This window comes from Anomaloglossus baeobatrachus, chromosome 5, assembly GCF_048569485.1.
Source record: "Anomaloglossus baeobatrachus isolate aAnoBae1 chromosome 5, aAnoBae1.hap1, whole genome shotgun sequence".
Classification (NCBI taxonomy): Eukaryota; Metazoa; Chordata; class Amphibia; order Anura; family Aromobatidae; genus Anomaloglossus; species Anomaloglossus baeobatrachus.
In genome coordinates, this window is record NC_134357.1 from 562,518,315 (window position 1) to 562,533,436 (window position 15,122).

The 15,122-nt window shown below is 44.5% G+C and overlaps 1 protein-coding gene across 1 annotated transcript in view; it reads right to left on the reverse strand.

The window, feature by feature from the left end:
• LOC142312322 (uncharacterized) overlaps positions 1-11,362 on the reverse strand; it is an 80,354-nt gene extending 68,992 nt beyond the window's left edge. The window contains exon 1 of the mRNA XM_075351251.1: positions 11,268-11,362. The gene's annotated coding sequence lies outside the window, so the exon portion shown is untranslated. The remainder of the gene's footprint in view (positions 1-11,267) is intronic.
• Positions 11,363-15,122: the final 3,760 nt, after the last annotated feature.

A 15,122-nucleotide genomic window follows, 5' to 3' on the forward strand; every position in this document is an offset into this window, starting at 1 on the left:
CGCTTTCAGCTCTGCTACATGAAGCTGACAGGAGCAGCAGTAGAACACTGCCGCTCTTTATCAGCTCCACACAGCAACTGAGGGAGTCGCGCTGTCACCGGTGACGTCACTGAGGTAGTGCCGGGGTGTGTGCGGGGATGATGCATGCGGGAGTGCCGGGGTGTGTGTGGGGATGATGCGTGCGTGCGGGAGTGACGGGGTGTGTGCGAGGATGATGCCTGCGGGAGTGCCGGGGTGTGTGCGAGGATGATGCCTGCGGGAGTGCCGGGGTGTGTGCGGGGATGATGCCTGCGGGAGTGCCAGGGTGTGTGCGGGGATGATGCCTGCGGGAGTGCTGGGGTGTGTGCGAGGATGATGCGTGCGGGAGTGCCAGGGTGTGTGCGAGGATGATGCGTGCGGGAGTGCCGGGGTGTGTGCGGGGATGATGCGTGCGGGAGTGTCGGGGTGTGTGCGGTGATGACGGGGTCTCTCCCTCTCTCTCAGCTTTAAAAAAAAAACCAAAAAACGGATCCGTTTTTTACCGGATCCGTCGCATCACTTTTTACACACTCTGACACGGATCCATTGCATCAGGCACAAACCGGATTGTGCCGGATTGCAAAAAACTGATGTGTGAAAGCAACCTAAGGGGTACTTTGCACACTACGACATCGCAAGCCGATGCTGCGATCCCGAGCGCGATAGTCCCCGCCCCCGTCGTAGCTGCAATATCATTGTGATAGCTATCGAATATTATCACTACAGCTGCTTCACATGCACTCGCCTGCCGTGCGACGTCGCTCTGGAAGTGCGTCACTTTCAACATGACCCCACCGACATCGCACCTGCGATGTCGTAGTGTGCAAAGCCCGCCTAAGGCTGGTTTCACAGCACAATTTTTTCCTGTCTGTGGGGATGCTATTTTTTGCAGGGCCCCATGGACAGGAAAGGACACCATCAGATGTGACCTCCAGATGCCATTTCTGTATCCGTGTTCGTGATTTTCACGGATCGGGACACAGAAAGGCCGAGCCTGCAAAGCGCAGGCAAGAGGGGCACTTTCACTCCCGCAATGTACATACATACACTATATACATACATTATATACATACATTGCAGGAGTGAAGCAAGTGATAAAAATAAAAAAAAGAATTCCTCACCTCTCCGGCGTGTGTCCCGCGATGCGCTACATCTATTCCGAGCTTAAGGACCTGGCGGGGCTACCCAATCAGCTGATCGGTCACATGAACGCATTTCGTGATCATTCCACACCTATAATAGTATCATAGTATCATAGTTTTAAGGTTGAAGGGAGACTCTAGGGGCACTTTGCACGTTGCAACATGGCACGTGCGATGTCAGTGGGGTCAAATCGAAAGTGACGCACATCTGGCGTCACTTTCGACATCGTAGTGTGTAAATGCTAGATGATACGATGAACGAGTGCAAAAGCGTCGCTATCGTATCATCGGTGCAGGGTCTGACATTTTCATAATGCCGGTGCAGCGACAGGTACGATGTAGTTCCTCGTTCCTGCGGCAGCACACATCGCTGTGTATGAAGCCGCAGGAGCTAAGAAAATCTCCTTACCTGCCGCCGCCGGCTATGCGGAAGGAAGGAGGTGGTCGGGATGTTTACATCCTGCTCATCTCCGCCCCTCCGCTGCTATTGGCCGCCTGCCGTGTGACGTCGCTATGACGCCGAACGACCCGCCCCCTTAGGAAGGAGGCGGGTCGCCGGCCAGAGCGACGGTCGCAGGGCAGTTGAGTGCATGTGAAGCTGGCGTAGCGATAATGTTTGCTACACCAGCTATCACAAGAAATCGCACCTGCGATGGGGGCGGGGACTATCGCATGTGACATCGCAGCATCAGCTTGCGATGTCGCAACGTGAAAAGCCCGCCTAAGGCGGGGTTTGCACGCTGCAACATCGGTAACAATGTGTTACCGATGCAGCAGTGATAGTCCCGCCCCCATCGCAGGTGCGATATCTAGTGATAGCTGCCGAAGTGAATATTATCGCTACGGCAGCGTCACATGCACTTAACTGCCCTGCGACTTCGCTCTGGCCGGCGACCCGCCTCCTTCCTAAGGGGGCGGGTCGTGCGACGTCACACGGCAAGCGACCAATAGAAGTGGAGGGGCGGAGATGAGCAGGATGTAAACATCCCGCCCACCTCCGTCCTCCTGCATTGCAGCCGGGACACAGGTAGGAGATGTTCCTCGCTCCTGCGACGTCATACACAGCGATGTGTGCTGCCTGCTGGAACGAGGAACAACATCATACCTGTCGCTGCACCGGCATTATGAAAATGTCGGACACTGCACCGATGATACGTTAACGACGCTTTTGCGCTCGTTAATCGTATCCAAAAGGATTTGCATACTGCGATATCGACTGCGACGCCGGATGTGCGTTACTTTCGATTTGACCCCATCGACATCGCACCTGCGATATCGCAACGTGCAAAGCCGCCCTAAGTCCATCTAGTTCAACCCGTAGCCTAACATGTTGATCCAGAGGAAGGCAAAATAAACCCCAATGTGGCAAACAAGCTCCAATGGGGAAACAAATTCCTTCCTGACTCCACATCCGGCAATCAGACTAGTTCCCTGGATCAATACCCTGTCATAAAATCTAATATACATAATTGGTAATATTACATTTTTCAAGAAAGGCATCCAGGCTCTGCTTAAATGTTAGTAGTGACTCACTCATTACAACATCATGCGGCAGAGAGTTCCATAGTCTCACTGCTCGTACAGTAAAGAATCCTCGTCTGTGATTATGATTAAACCTTCTTTCCTCAAGACGTAGCGGATGCTCCCGTGTTCCAGTCGCAGGCCTAGGTGTAAAGAGATCTTTGGAAAGGTCTCTGTACTGTACCCTCATATATTTATACATTGTGATTAGATCCCCCCTAAGCCTTCGTTTTTCCTGTCTTGGTATTGCAGCCCACCCATTCCTCTAATAATCTTGGTCGCTCTTCTCTGCACCCTCTCTAGATCAGCTATGTCCTTCTTATATATCGGTGACGAGAATTGTACACAGTATTCTAAGTGCCTTATACCTCTTTTAATACATCCCATTATTTTATTAGCCCTGGCAGCAGTTGCCTGACATTGTCCACTAAAGTTAAGTTTACCATACACCCAAGTCTTTTTCTGTCTGTTTTAGCCAGTGTTCTACAATTAAGTACAAAAATCTAAATTATATTTCCTCTACCCAAGTACATGACCTTACATTTATCTACATTAAACTTCAATTGCCACTTCTCAGCCCAATCCTCCAATTTACATAAATCTCCCTGTAATATAAAATTATCCTCCTCTGTATTGATTACCCTGCACAGTTTAGTATCATCTGCAAATATTGAAATTCTACTCCGCATGCCCCCAACAAGGTCATTAATAAGTATGTCTTAAAGAAGTGGGCCCAATACTGACCCCTGTAGTACCCCACTATGAACTGAGACCCAGTCCGAGTACGTACCATTAATAACCACCCTTTGTTTCCTATCACTGAGCCAGTTTTTAACCCAGTTACACATATTTTCCCCTATCCCCATTATTCTCATTTTATGTACCAACCTTTTGTGTGGCACCGTATCAAAAGCTTTTGAAAAGTCCATATACACAACATCCACTGCATTTCCATGGTCCAGGCTTGAACTTACCTCTTCATAGAAGCTGATCAAATTAGTTTGACAGGATCGATCCCTCATAAACCCATGTTGATACTCTGTCATAAGGTTATTTTTCTTCAGATACTCCAGTATAGCATCTCTCAAGAAACCCTCAAAGATTTTACCAACCGTAGAGGTTAAACTTACCGGCCTATAATTTCCCGGCTCAGTTTTTGTCCCCTTTTTGAATATTGGCACCACATTTGCTATGCGCCAGTCCTGTGATACCGACGCTGTTATTAAGGAATCTGTGAAGATTAAAAATAATGGTCTATCTATCGCAGAACTCAATTCCTGTAGTACTCTAGGGTGTATGCCATCCGGGCCCGGAGATTTGTCAACCTTAGTGATTTCGAGGCGGCGGCGTACTTCCTGCTGGGTTAAGCAGGTAATATTCAAGAATTAATTTATGGTATCACTGGTCATGTCATCTGCCATGGCATTTTCTTATATAAAAACCGTAGAAAAAAAGTCATTCAGCAGGTTGGCTTTACCCTCATCCCCCTCCAGCATTTCACCAAGTTTATTTTTTAAGGGGGCCAACACTATCGCTTTTCAGTTTTTTAATGCTCAGGTAACATAATATACACCTGGTTACCGTAATTTTCGGACCATAAGACGCACTTTTTTTCCCCCAAGTGTTGGGGGAAAGTTGGGGGTGCGTCTTATGGTCTGACTGTGGCTGCGGGGAATGAGGTGCTGCGGTGGAGCGGGTCATCGGGGGCACGAGCAGGCTGTAGCAGCCTGCTGTGACCACGTGTGCCCGCTCATTACATATGCACGCCCATCCTCCCGCCCATTTCTCAGCGCAGAAGCCGTCGCTGACAGGTGGGCGGGAGGACGAGCGGGGACGCGCGCATAGTAAAGAGCCGGTCCACATGATCACCCCTGGCAATTACAACCTGGAGTGATCATGTGCGGCTGTATTCACTGCCCCCCGCGCGTCATCATCAGCGAATTAGTACACTCACCCGTTCCCGTGTGTGGAGCCATTCCCCCGCAGCACGCGATGTCTTCCTGTCTGTGCCGGTCAGCTGATCTGTGCCGGTCAGCTGATCGGCACAGACAGGAAGACATCGCGTGCTGCAGGGGAACGGCTCCACACACACAGGTCAGTGGTGCAGAGAGGAAGATGATCGGCTGCAGGGAGTGAGGAAAAGGTGAGTATAAATGTTTGTTTTTTTTTCTCTGTGCTATAGGATACAGGCCATATACCAGGATGGTATTTGAGCACGATGGGGACATATAGCAGGATGGGAGTATATGAGCAGGAGGGATGGGGGGTATATGAACAGGATGGGGTATATGAACAGGATGGGAGTATATGAGCAGGATGGATGGGGGGTATATGAGCAGGATGGATGGGGGGTATATGAGCAGGATGGATGGGGGGTATATGAGCAGGATGGATGGGGGGTATATGAACAGGATGGATGGGGGGTATATGAACAGGATGGATGGGGGGTATATGAACAGGATGGATGGGGGGTATATGAACAGGATGGGGGGTATATGAACAGGATGGGGGGTATATGAACAGGATGGGGGGTATATGAACAGGATGGGGGGTATATGAACAGGATGGGGGTATATGAACAGGATGGTAGTATATGAACAGGATGGATGGGGGGTATATGAACAGGATGGGGGTATATGAACAGGATGGGGGTATATGAGCAGGATGGATGGGGGGTATATGAACAGGATGGATGGGGGGTATATGAACAGGATGGGAGTATATGAGCAGGATGGGAGTATATGAGCAGGATGGGAGTATATGAGCAGGATGGGAGTATATGAGCAGGATGGGAGTATATGAGCAGGATGGGAGTATATGAGCAGGATGGGAGTATATGAGCAGGATGGGAGTATATGAGCAGGATGGGAGTATATGAGCAGGATGGGAGTATATGAGCAGGATGGGAGTATATGAGCAGGATGGGAGTATATGAATAGGATGGGGGAATATGAGCAGAATGCTGGTATATAAGCAGGATGGGGGTATATGAGCAAAATGGGGGCTTATAGCAGGATCATATACAAGTCAGGAGGATCATTACCAGGATGGGGTACCTTAGTAGAGAATTTGGGGACATTACCCCCATAACAGTGTCAGCAGCAAATCCTCGCCCCATAACAGTGTGTCATGACCACATTTTTTTGCTTAAAGTTTTATTTTCCTATTTTCCTCCTCTAAAACCAGGGTGCGTCTTATAGTCCGGTGCGTCTTATAGTCTGAAAATACGGTATATGCCATATGCGTTCATTTTCCTAATATCTACAGATATTTCATGATCATTCCACACCTATAATGCTCAGGTAACATAATATACACCTAGTTATATGCCATATGCATTCATTTTCGTATTATCTACAGATATTTCATGATCATTCCACACCTATAATGCTCAGGGAACATAATATACACCTGGTTATATGCCATATGCATTCATTCTCCTATTATCTACAGATATTTCATAATCATTCCACACCTATAATGCTCAGGTAACATAATATACACCTGGTTATATGCCATATGCATTCATTCTCCTATTATCTACAGATATTTCATGATCATTCCACACCTATAATGCTCAGGTAACATAATATACACCTGGTTATATGGAAAATGCGCTCATTCTCCTATTATCTACAGATATTTCATAATCATTCCACACCTATAATGCTCAGGTAACGTAATATACACATGGTTATATGCCATATGCCTTCATTCTCCTATTATCTACAGATATTTCATAATCATTCCACACCTATAATGCTCAGGTAACATAATATACACATGGTTATATGCCATATGCATTCATTCTCCTATTATCTACAGATATTTCATGATCATTCCACACCTATAATGCTCAGGTAACATAATATACACCTGGTTATATGCCATATGCATTCATTCTCCTATTATCTACAGATATTTCCTGATCATTCCACACCTATAATGCTCAGGTAACATAATATACACCTGGTTACAAGCCATATGCGTTCATTCTCCTGTTATCTACAGATATTTCATGATCATTCCACACCTATAATGCTCAGGTAACATAATATACACCTGGTTATATGGAAAATGCGCTCATTCTCCTATTATCTACAGATATTTCATAATCATTCCACACCTATAATGCTCAGGTAACGTAATATACCCCTGGTTATATGCCATATGCGTTCATTTTCCTATTATCTACAGATATTTCATAATCATTCCACACCTATAATGCTCAGGTAACATAATATACACCTGGTTATATGCCATATGCATTCATTCTCCTATTATCTACAGATATTTCATGATCATTCCACACCTATAATGCTCAGGTAACATAATATACACCTGGTTATATGCCATATGTGTTCATTCTCCTATTATCTACATATATTTCATGATCATTCCACACCTATAATGCTCAGGTAACATAATATACACCTGGTTATATGCCATATGCATTCAGTCTCCTATTATCTACAGATATTTCATAATCATTCCACACCTATAATGCTCAGGTAACATAATATACACCTGGTTATATGCATTCATTCTCCTATTATCTACAGATATTTCATGATCATTCCACACCTATAATGCTCAGGTAACATAATATACCCCTGGTTATATGCCATATGCATTCATTCTCCTATTATCTACAGATATTTCATGATCATTGCACACCTATAATGCTCAGGTAACATAATATACCCCTGGTTATATGCCATATGCATTCATTCTCCTATTATCTACAGATATTTCATAATCATTCCACACCTATAATGCTCAGGTAACAATTTACACCTGGTTATATGCCATATGCATTCATTCTCCTATTATCTACAGATATTTCATGATCATTCCACACCTATAATGCTCAGGTAACATAATATACACCTGGTTATATGCCATATGTGTTCATTCTCCTATTATCTACAGATATTTCATGATCATTCCACACCTATAATGCTCAGGTAACATAATATACACCTGGTTATATGCCATATGCATTCATTCTCCTATTATCTACAGATATTTCATGATCATTCCACACCTATAATGCTCAGGTAACGTAATATACCCCTGGTTATATGCCATATGCATTCATTCTCCTATTATCTACAGATATTTCATGATCATTCCACACATATAATGCTCAGGTAACATAATATACACCTGGTTATATGCCATATGCCTTCATTCTCCTATTATCTACAGATATTTCCTGATCATTCCACACCTATAATGCTCAGGTAACATAATATACACCTGGTTATATGCCATATGTGTTCATTCTCCTATTATCTACAGATATTTCATGATCATTCCACACCTATAATGCTCAGGTAACATAATATACACCTGGTTATATGCCATATGCATTCATTCTCCTATTATCTACAGATATTTCATGATCATTCCACACCTATAATGCTCAGGTAACGTAATATACCCCTGGTTATATGCCATATGCATTCATTCTCCTATTATCTACAGATATTTCATGATCATTCCACACATATAATGCTCAGGTAACATAATATACACCTGGTTATATGCCATATGCCTTCATTCTCCTATTATCTACAGATATTTCCTGATCATTCCACACCTATAATGCTCAGGTAACATAATATACACCTGGTTATATGCCATATGCATTCATTCTCCTATTATCTACAGATATTTCATGATCATTCCACACCTATAATGCTCAGGTAACGTAATATACCCCTGGTTATATGCCATATGCATTCATTCTCCTATTATCTACAGATATTTCATGATCATTCCACACATATAATGCTCAGGTAACATAATATACACCTGGTTATATGCCATATGCCTTCATTCTCCTATTATCTACAGATATTTCCTGATCATTCCACACCTATAATGCTCAGGTAACATAATATACACCTGGTTATATGCCATATGTGTTCATTCTCCTATTATCTACAGATATTTCATGATCATTCCACACATATAATGCTCAGGTAACATAATATACACCTGGTTATATGCATTCATTTTCCTATTATCTACAGATATTTCATGATCATTCCACACCTATAATGCTCAGGTAACATAATATACCCCTGGTTATATGCCATATGCATTCATTCTCCTATTATCTACAGATATTTCATGATCATTCCACACCTATAATGCTCAGGTAACGTAATATACCCCTGGTTATATGCCATATGCATTCATTCTCCTATTATCTACAGATATTTCATGATCATTCCACACCTATAATGCTCAGGTAACATAATATACACCTGGTTATATGCCATATGTGTTCATTCTCCTATTATCTACAGATATTTCATGATCATTCCACACATATAATGCTCAGGTAACATAATATACCCCTGGTTATATGCCATATGCATTCATTCTCCTATTATCTACAGATATTTCATGATCATTCCACACATATAATGCTCAGGTAACATAATATACACCTGGTTATATGCCATATGTGTTCATTCTCCTATTATCTACAGATATTTCATGTTCATTCCACACCTATAATGCTCAGGTAACATAATATACACCAGGTTATATGGCATATGCCTTCATTCTCCTATTATCTACAGATATTTCCTGATCATTCCACACATATAATGCTCAGGTAACATAATATACACCTGGTTATATGCCATATGTGTTCATTCTCCTATTATCTACAGATATTTCATGATCATTCCACACATATAATGCTCAGGTAACATAATATACACCTGGTTATATGCATTCATTTTCCTATTATCTACAGATATTTCATGATCATTCCACACCTATAAAGCTCAGGTAACATAATATACCCCTGGTTATATGCCATATGTGTTCATTCTCCTATTATCTACAGATATTTCATGATCATTCCACACCTATAATGCTCAGGTAACGTAATATACCCCTGGTTATATGCCATACATGTTCATTCTCCTATTATCTACAGATATTTCATGATCATTCCACACCTATAATGCTCAGGTAACATAATATACACCTGGTTATATGCCATATGTGTTCATTCTCCTATTATCTACAGATATTTCATGATCATTCCACACCTATAATGCTCAGGTAACATAATATACACCTGGTTATATGCCATATGCATTCATTCTCCTATTATCTACAGATATTTCCTGATCATTCCACACATATAATGCTCAGGTAACATAATATACACCTGGTTATATGCATTCATTTTCCTATTATCTACAGATATTTCATGATCATTCCACACCTATAATGCTCAGGTAACATAATATACACCAGGTTATATGGCATATGCCTTCATTCTCCTATTATCTACAGATATTTCATGATCATTCCACACCTATAATGCTCAGGTAACATAATATACACCTGGTTATATGCCATATGTGTTCATTCTCCTATTATCTACAGATATTTCATGATCATTCCACACCTATAATGCTCAGGTAACATAATATACACCTGGTTATATGGCATATGCATTCATTCTCCTATTATCTACAGATATTTCATGTTCATTCCACACCTATAATGCTCAGGTAACATAATATACACCAGGTTATATGGCATATGCCTTCATTCTCCTATTATCTACAGATATTTCCTGATCATTCCACACATATAATGCTCAGGTAACATAATATACACCTGGTTATATGCCATATGTGTTCATTCTCCTATTATCTACAGATATTTCATGATCATTCCACACATATAATGCTCAGGTAACATAATATACACCTGGTTATATGCCATATGCATTCATTCTCCTATTATCTACAGATATTTCATGATCATTCCACACCTATAAAGCTCAGGTAACATAATATACCCCTGGTTATATGCCATATGCATTCATTCTCCTATTATCTACATATATTTCATAATCATTCCACACCTATAATGCTCAGGTAACGTAATATACACCTGGTTATATGCCATATGCATTCATTGTCCTATTATCTACATATATTTCATAATCATTCCACACCTATAATGCTCGGGTAACATAATATACACCTGGTTATATGCCATATGCATTCATTCTCCTATTATCTACAGATATTTCATGATCATTCCACACCTATAATGCTCAGGTAACATAATATACACCTGGTTATATGCCATATGCATTCATTCTCCTATTATCTACAGATATTTCATGATCATTCCACACCTATAATGCTCAGGTAACATAATATACACCTGGTTATATGCCATATGCATTCATTCTCCTATTATCTACAGATATTTCATGATCATTCCACACCTATAATGCTCAGGTAACATAATATACACCTGGTTATATGGGATATGCCTTCATTCTCCTATTATCTACAGATATTTCATCATCATTCCACACCTATAATGCTCAGGTAACATAATATACACCTGGTTATATGCCATATGCCTTCATTCTCCTATTATCTACAGATATTTCATGTTCATTCCATGTCTAACTTGCCCAAGAAACCTTTTATACATCTACATAATATACACCTAATAAGTTATTACCCTCATTCTTTTTAGTATGTCCCATGAAGAACTCCCATTTGTAACTATGAAGACACTGACCTTGTTCTGTGCAGGAAAGAGTCATCCATAGCGCGGAGTCCTGAGGTAGAAGCTGCAGCAGAAGCAGCGTCCACACATGCCGAGAAGCAGGAGGAAATGGCGTCTCCTCCTGCATTGTGAAATTAGACCACGCCCCGGCCACGCCCCTAACACGTGACAGTAGTGACGTCATGCCGGGAAGTAGCCTGTACACTCTAGCATCTACCACCGCACACTGGATATATGGCTGCTCTGTGCTTCCAGGACCTGTGATGATGTCACATGGAGGGGAGGAGTCAGGGGTCACATGATCAGCTCCTCAGTGTATGCAGGACTCTGCTGTGCTGGGTGTCATGGTGCTGGATGAGGGGAAGGTTATGTGTGGGGTCAGGAGGGGTTTATAGTGTGGATGTAGCAGAGCCGTGTGTGTACGAGGTGTACGGAGCGGAGCCGTTTGTGTGTATGAGGTGTACGGAGCGGAGCCGTGTGTGTACGAGGTGTACGGAGCAGAGCCGTGTGTGTACGAGGTGTACGGAGCAGAGCCGTGTGTATACGAGGTGTACGGAGCGGAGCCGTGTGTGTACGAGGTGTACGGAGCGGAGCCGTGTGTGTACGAGGTGTACGGAGCGGAGCCGTGTGTGTACGAGGTGTACGGAGCGGAGCCGTGTGTGTACGAGGTGTACGGAGCGGAGCAGTGTGTGTACGAGGTGTACGGAGCGGAGCCGTGTGTGTACGAGGTGTACGGAGCGGAGTCGTGTGTGTACGAGGTGTACGGAGCGGAGTCGTGTGTGTACGAGGTGTACGGAGCGGAGCCGTGTGTGTACGAGGTGTACGGAGCGGAGCCGTGTGTGTACGAGGTGTACGGAGCGGAGCCATGTGTGTACGAGGTGTACGGAGCGGAGGTGTGTGTACGAGGTGTACGGAGCGGAGGTGTGTGTACGAGGTGTACGGAGCGGAGGTGTGTCTACGGAGACAGTATTCAGCCGAGGAGGCACACTCCCTCCTTGACTCAGACACTAAGGGCTTATTCACATGACCGTTCCGTTTGTCCTGGTCAGGTCCTGTGTTTTTTGCGGACCCACGGACAGGACTATCTTTTCAATGTCATTTGTGTAGGATCGGATGACACACGGTAGCACTTCCGTGTGGATCCGATCCTACAAAAAAACCATCGGATGCCGTATGTTTGTTCCGTTATTATGGAACATGTCCTATTCTGTTCCATAATAACGGATCTTGACTCAATACAAGTCAATGGGCCCGCAAAATCCCTGGAAGCCGCACGGAAGCACTTCCGTGTGACCTCCGTCGGGTGCCCGTGCAGTCTTTGTCCCACTCCAGCCCCGTGGCTGCCCGCACTGCAGTAGCAGCAGCAGCTTCTCACACTGCAGTGCGGGCAGCCGCGGGAAGGATGAGCGCTGCTGTCAGTAGGTTAGATGAGATCATTACCTGCTGTAACGATCTCCTGCACTCCTGACGTCAGCGCTGCCTGTCACTGACTTCCATTGCCCGCCGTGATCTCACATCACTTTTCATGGGCGGCCCAAGACTGTCACTAGCGGTGACGTCACTGGCTCCCGCAATTCTTCGCTGTGAACGTGGTGGACAATGGAAGTCATTGACATCAGGAGAGCAGGAGATAGTCACAGCAGGTAGTGATCTCATCTAACCTCCTGACAGCGTTCGTCATCCACTGCAGTGACCTGGGCTGACCTATTGATGTTAGCTCAGGTCACTGCACTACTCTCCCAGTCAATGGGGAACGTTCTGTTCTTCATTAACTGAGACATTGACTATGGTATGGATCGTCGTGTGACCCCCTTATTGGATTACGCCGGACCCGGATTTGATTGTTCTTTTCAATATATTGGTGAAAGAGGGAATGTTTTTGGGAGTGTTTTTTCAAATAAAACTTTTTTTGTTGTCTATTTTTTTTTTATTACTGACGTGGTTGGTGATTTCAGGTATCTGATAGACGCGTGACATCACTAACCCCAGGGTTTGCTGCCAGGTGACATTACACATCTGGCATCAACCCCATATATTACCCCGTTTGCCACGGCACCAAGGCAATGGGATGAGTTGGGGCAAAGCGCCAGGATTGGCACATCTAATGGATGCACCACTTCTGGGGCGGCTGGAGCCTGCTATTTTTAGGCTGGGGAGTATCCAATAACAGTGGACCTCCTTAATCTGAGAATACCAGACACCAGCTTTACCTTGGCTGGTGATCCAATTTGGGGGTGACCCCGTGTTTTTTGTTTTAAATTATTTATTTAATTTAAAATAGCGTGGGGTGCCCTCTGTTTTGGATTACCAGCCAAGGTGAAGCTGCCACCTGTGGTTTGCAGGCTGCAGCGGTTTGCTTTACCATAGCTGGCTACAAAAAATAGGGGGGACCCCACGTCATTTTTTTTTTTAATTATTTATTTTTTGGCTAAATACAAGGCTAAGCACCCTTTAGTGCCACATGAAAGTCACTAAAGGGTGCCAGCTTAGAATATGCAGGGGGGTAGGACATTATATATGTCTATCTATCCATCTATCTATCCCTCCATTCATTCATTCATCCCTCTATCTCTATATCTATCCATCTCTATATCTATTTATCTTTCTTGCTGCTTCCGTTTTTTGCGGTCCGCAAAAAAACCCGGAAGGCACACGAATGACACACGGACCATCTACGGAACGGAACGGATATCACACGGATGCTACATGGATGCATCCGTGAAAAAAACGGACCGTTTTTTGCAGCCCGCAAAAACGGAACGGTCATGTGAATGTAGCCTAATAGTGAGAGAGGATCCCACCTTTCTCTATTTTTCCTCCTTCTCTTCTTCCTCCAGTGATAACAAACCCCCACAAAAATGCTCCAGGACAGCAGAAGAGCCACCACCTGCCATAAGTGACCCCCGAATGACATCACCTCCCAAAAGTTATGAGCTTCAGATTAATGATTTTGTAGTTCAGTCAGGAATCCAATTTGACTTGACACTGCTGGTCCCACAGAAATCAACTTTTTCATATTTTTTCTCTGAGACTTCTGTAAATTTCATGGTGGAAGAGACAGATTTATATGCCGAACAATTTTTGGCCCAAAACCAAACTTCATCATTTGCTAACTGGACTTGCATTGACGCAGTAAAAATAACGACGTTTTGGGGTCTTGTGCTTCACATGGGTTTAGTGAAGATGCCAGACTTTCAGCAATGTTGGAGTGCTGATGTACCGCCCCGCGCTCGGCTACAGCTGAGCCGCTCGGATCCGGGTTCGCTGGTGGGTGGCTCGAGCTCCAAAGGACCCAGGGGCCCCGTGGTCACTTCGATCTGAAAGGGGGGGCTGGCGTTTTAGGGGAGGTAGGTGTACGGCTGGAGCTGTGGTTTGTAAGTTCGTGACGCCACCCACGGGTTGTGGTGAAGGTGGACACCACTGCTGCGAAACAGGGAAGATGTTGGTGCAGCAAGATGTTAACCCCTCCGTGGGTGGGGATGATGGCCCCGGGACCCGTTGGGGAGAGCTGGGCGGTGCAGGGAGATGCGCGACCGGAGGGCACTGTGGTACTCACGATTTTTGACACACACAAGTCTCTGGTAAACTAAGTTGATGGTGGTCGGTGCCCGCAGCTGGCTGTGGTCTGGTCCCCCACCAGGTTGGTGGTCTCTGCCTTTCTCCTGCACCTGTTTGTGTGATGGTGGACTGCCTGAATCTGCAATACAGGAGTCCGCTCCCCGGCTTGTGTATGTCGGAGGAGCCCTTTGCCCGCAGACGCTAGCCCGTGGGATCTCTCTGCCATGGCGGTGGCTTTCTATCCCCCTCCTTGGGCTGTTGTCTTCAGTCGGGACTTCGGGTGGGAAAGGACCTATAGTCCTGGCCGCA